The sequence below is a fragment of the Littorina saxatilis genome, linkage group LG15 (genome assembly GCF_037325665.1).
Source record: "Littorina saxatilis isolate snail1 linkage group LG15, US_GU_Lsax_2.0, whole genome shotgun sequence".
NCBI lineage: Eukaryota > Metazoa > Mollusca > Gastropoda > Littorinimorpha > Littorinidae > Littorina > Littorina saxatilis.
Genome location: NC_090259.1, coordinates 22,287,434 through 22,292,433, shown reverse-complemented (window position 1 = coordinate 22,292,433; position 5,000 = coordinate 22,287,434). Strand labels below are relative to the sequence as shown.

The window sequence follows — 5,000 nt, the reverse complement described above, 5'->3', positions numbered from 1 at the left end:
ATCTTTCTATCCGTACCAAGAACGAATATAAACAGAATTTCCTTATGTAGCCTATGCAGTTAATTATTTTATCTTAGTTCCCTCCCTTTTTTTTTGCGTGTTTCCCCTCCATTTTCCTTTCAAACCTTGTTAGTTCCGTGTTGCGTCTGCTTTTTACATTTAGTCAAGTTTTGACTAAATGTTTTAACGTAGAGGGGGGAATCGAGACGAGGGTGTGTGTGTCTGTGCGTGTGTGTGTGTGTGTGTGTGTGTGTGTGTGTGTGTGTGTGTGTGTAGAGCGATTCAGAGAAAACTACTAGACCGATCTTCATGAAACTTGACATGAGAGATCCTGAGTATGGTATCTCCAGACTTTTTTTCATTTTTGGGATAAATGTCTTTGATGACGTCATATCCGGCTTTTCGTGAAAGTTGAGGCGGCACTGTCACGCTCTCATTTTTCAACCAAATTGGTTGAAATTTTGGTCAAGTAATCTTCGACGAAGCCCGGACTTTGGTATTGCATTTCAGCTTGGAGGCTTAAAAATTAATTGATGAGTTTGCTCATTAAAGTTGTCATTAAAATCAGATTTAAAATTGATTGCATCGTATTCTGCATCACATTCTAAATCTAAAAATATATACTTATGTCATGTTTACTCTTAAAATGTGATCCCAATTAACGAAAATAGATTAACTAGTCTTACGATTAAAATTTAAGAAATCGATCCAAAAACGATTTCATTTTATTCTTTATCATTTTTTGATTCCAAAAACATATAGATATGATAGGTTGTATTCAAAACAAGCTCAGAAAGTTAACAAGTATACAGAAAAGCGCACTTTCCTGCTTAGCACAATACGCTACCGCGCTATTCTGGCGTGTTAGTTTCACTGCGTTTTGCACGTGGGAGGTGAGCGATTTCCTTCTCGCGGGGGTTGTTTCTTTCTTTATTTATTTGGTGTTTAACGTCGTTTTCAACCGTTCAAGGTTATATCGCGACGGAGGGAAGGGGGGTGATGGAATAGAGCCACTTGTCAATTGTTTCTTGTTCACAAAAGCACTTATAAAAAATTTGCTCCAGGGGCTTGCAACGTAGTACAATATATTACCTTTCTGGGAGAATGCAAGTTTCCAGTACAAAGGACTTAACATTTCTTACATACTGCTTGACTAAAATCTTTACAAACATTGACTATATTCTATACAAGAAACACTTAACAAGGGTAAAAGGAGAAACAGAATCCGTTAGTCGCCTCTTACGACATGCTGGGGAGCATCGGGTAAATTCTTTCTCGTCCCAACCAATATGGGACTCCCCCTAACCCGCGGGGGGCGCGGGGATTGACGAAGCTGTACTGTCTTGGTGAAAAAATACAGTGCCGCGTTCAGTTTCATTCGGTGAGTTCGACAGCTTGACTAAATGTAGTAATTTCGCCTTACGCGACTTGTTGTTGCCTTTTGTGTTTTTTTTCTCTCACCCTGATGAAGCTTTCATAAGCGAAAATTCGTATCGTCTTGTGCTGTTCTTGTATCGGTGAGTACAGAAATCCTTTGTTTTTTTAACAGAATTTCCTTGTCAAAAAAATAACTTTTTTCTTTCTCGTGAAAGCCTTTTAAAAATAGAGTTACGCCGAAATTCCGCGACGACGTCGATATTAGAACTAGAATTCTCAGGGTGTTTAAAGCCAAGGTTTATGTGTCCGTTTGTATTGTTTCACACATGAACACCCGTTCTTACCAGAGGCACACCACAGAATAACACCTTGCCTCTTCACTTAATCTCTTTGTCTGTGTCTGTCTCTTCGTCTGTGTCTGTCTCCTTGTCTGTGTCTGTCTCTTTGTCTGTGTCTGTCTCCCTATTTAATGTCTGTCTGTCTGTCTGTCTGTCTGATTGTCTGTCTCTAGCTTGTCTCTGTCTCTTTATGTCCGTCTGTCTGTCTTATCTCATCTAATCTATGTTATCTTGTCTTGTCTTATCTGATCTGATCTGATCTGATCTTATCTTACTTTATCTTTCTTATCTCTTTCTGTGACGTGTGTGTGTGTGTGTATGTGTGTGTGTGTGTGTGTGTGTGTGTGTGTGTGTGTGTGCGCGCGCGCGCGCGTGTGTGTGTGTGTGTATGTGTGTGTGTGTGTGTGTCTATGTAACTGTCTATCTGTCTGTCTGTCTGAATAAATTATCTTTATGTTGTATGTGCGTGTTTTTGTGTTTGTGTCTGTGTATAAAGAGTTTGTGTCAGAAGTGCTGAACTGAGTCAGGCCATTGCGACCGCAACTTCTCATTCGCACAAAGCCGCTGAGTGTCAGTTGACATTTAACACCATTTAACACCAGTTACCAGTAATTGTCAACTGTTATTGTCGATAACGTACATTTATTGGTATTATAACATTAAACCTGGCGCAGACTCACTGTGGGCTATGGTGGTGACCTGAGGCCATGCCTGTTTTCAACTGTTGTGTGTCCTGTCCTGCGTCTCACTTCCTGATCCAAATGACCTCTGTCTCACGTAAGTGTCCTGTCTAATGCAGCTTTGCTCTCACGTTGGTGTCCCGTCCCAGGAGGCTTCTGTCTGACGTAAGTGTCCTGTCTAATGCAGCTTTCCTCTCACGTTGGTGTCCCGTCCCAGGAGGCTTCTGTCTGACGTAAGTGTCCTGTCTAATGCAGCTTCGCTCTCACGTTAGTGTCTCGTCCCAGGAGGCTTCTGTCTGACGTAAGTGTCCTGTCTAATGCAGCTTCGCTCTCACGTTAGTGTCTCGTCCCAGGAGGCTTCTGTCTAATGTAAGTGTCCTGTCTGATGCAGCTTCGCTCTCACGTTGGTGTCCTGTCCCAGGAGGCTTCTGTCTGACGTAAGTGTCCCGTATTTTGTCATTGGCGGCTTTAGCCTCACGTAAGTTTCCGGTCCAATGCAGCTTCTGTCTGACGTAGGTATCCCGTCCCAGGAGGCTTCTGTCTGACGTAGGTGTCCCGTCCCGCGCCAATAGTCTCACGCAACTACTGTCTCTAGCACGCTTCGCTAGATTAACGGGTGTAGGTATTCTGACTTCTGTCCCAGACTGACGTCACAATTAGATTAGGATTTTTCTGTTAGTTGTCCCAGACTGTATCATTAACTCGTCTAATCGTCTTGTCACGTGGCTGCACTGTCTCGGTACCTGACCTCAGGCGATGGCATGCCAGTGCTCAATAAAACTTCTTCAAACAAGCTTCTAAGCTTATGCACCTGACACGATGGACAGTGTGTGACACGGTCTGCCTGGCTGCACAACGCTTTCCGTCAGACACGATGGACAGTTTATGACACTGTCTGGCTGGGGCGCTGCCTGGTTGCACACCGCTTTCCGTCAGACACGATGGACAGTTTATGACACTGTCTGCCTGGCTGCACAACGCTTTCCGTCAGACACGATGGACAGTTTGTGACACTGTCTGCCTGGTTGCACAACGCTTTCCGTCAGACACGATGGACAGTTTGTGACACTGTCTGCCTGGTTGCACAACGCTTTCCGTCAGACACGATGGACAGTTTATGACACTGTCTGCCTGGTTGCAAAACGCTTTCTGTCAGACACGATGGACAGTTTATGACACTGTCTGCCTGGTTGCACAAGGCTTTCCGTCAGACACGATGGACAGTTTGTGACACTCACGGTCTGCCTGGTTGCACAAGGCTTTCCGTCAGACACGATGGACAGTTTATGTCACTGTCTGCCTGGTTGCACAAGGCTTTCCGTCAGACACGATGGACAGTTTGTGACACTGTCTGCCTGGTTGCACAAGGCTTTCCGCCACAAACTATGACAGCGGTTTTTACTGAACACTCAGCCTCAGTTCTCACATGTTAGTGATGTCATTCTCAACCCTCTAATAGGTAGGCTGACAGCGTTCGATCGTGATGCAGTGGCCATTTTGTGTCTCGTTACCTGCTACACCACTTTCATATAGTCAATACTTTAGAAAAGTCACGCAAAAACACAGTGGATATATAGGTATCACCTGTTGTTCACCTGTTGCAATCACACAGACACGCAGCACACATTTACCTGGGACTCAACGAAACAGCAAGCGTGTTAGCTGAACTTTTAAAGGTACCGCCCTCTCCGTGTACGCAATCATGTGCACCACAACGACAAAGCTGTGGCAGTTTAATTGTTCATGTAATAAGCATCTTTCGACTTGGACATGTGACCCCATGTACAATTTAGAGCCTGTCTGCGTTCTGTGCAGAATGGGAAGTGTGTGTGTGTGTGTGTGTGTGTGTGTGTGTGTGTGTGTGTGTTTGTTTGTGTGTGTGTACGGTGTGTGTTTGTTTGTGTGTGTGTGTGTGTGTCAGTGTGTGTGTGTGTGTGTGTGCGTGCGTGTGTGTGTTTGTGTGTTTGTGTGTTTGTGTGTGTGTGCGTGTGTGTGTGTGTTTGTGTGTGTGTGTATTCTATCAGGAAACAATCAGGCTGATCATTAAGCAGAAAAATCATCCTATTGTACGCAGGGAGCGATCAAGCTGTACTTTGATTCAGCATAATATATTCACTTTTCACGAAGGGAGCGATCAAGCTGTACTTTGATTCAGCATAATATATTCACTTTTCACGAAGGGAGCGATCAAGCTGTACTTTGATTCAGCATAATATATTCACTTTTCACGCAGGGAGCGATCAAGCTGTACTTTGATTCAGCATAATATATTCACTTTTCACGCAGGGAGCGATCAAGCTGTACTTTGATTCAGCATAATATATTCACTTTTCACGCAGGGAGCGATCAAGCTGTACTTTGATTCAGCATAATATATTCACTTTTCACGAAGGGAGCGATCAAGCTGTACTTTGATTCAACATAATATATTCACTTTTCACGCAGGGAGCGATCAAGCTAGCTGTACTTTGATTCAACATAATATATTCACTTTTCACGCAGGGAGCGATCAAGCTGTACTTTGATTCAGCATAATATATTCACTTTTCACGCAGGGAGCGATCAAGCTGTTGATTCAGAAGAAAAAAAATCATATTCTACGCTG

At 43.7% G+C, this 5,000-nt stretch overlaps 1 protein-coding gene and 1 long non-coding RNA gene across 2 annotated transcripts in view; one reads left to right on the top strand and one right to left on the bottom strand.

The window, feature by feature from the left end:
• The window catches only part of LOC138948833 (uncharacterized), a 12,068-nt gene extending 8,051 nt beyond the window's left edge, over positions 1-4,017 (bottom strand). The window contains exon 1 of the long non-coding RNA XR_011450092.1: positions 2,396-4,017. This is a non-coding gene — a long non-coding RNA (uncharacterized lncRNA). The remainder of the gene's footprint in view (positions 1-2,395) is intronic.
• The window catches only part of LOC138948830 (uncharacterized), a 97,967-nt gene continuing 94,338 nt past the window's right edge, over positions 1,372-5,000 (top strand). Inside the window, exon 1 of the mRNA XM_070320460.1 lies at positions 1,372-1,517. The gene's annotated coding sequence lies outside the window, so the exon portion shown is untranslated. The remainder of the gene's footprint in view (positions 1,518-5,000) is intronic.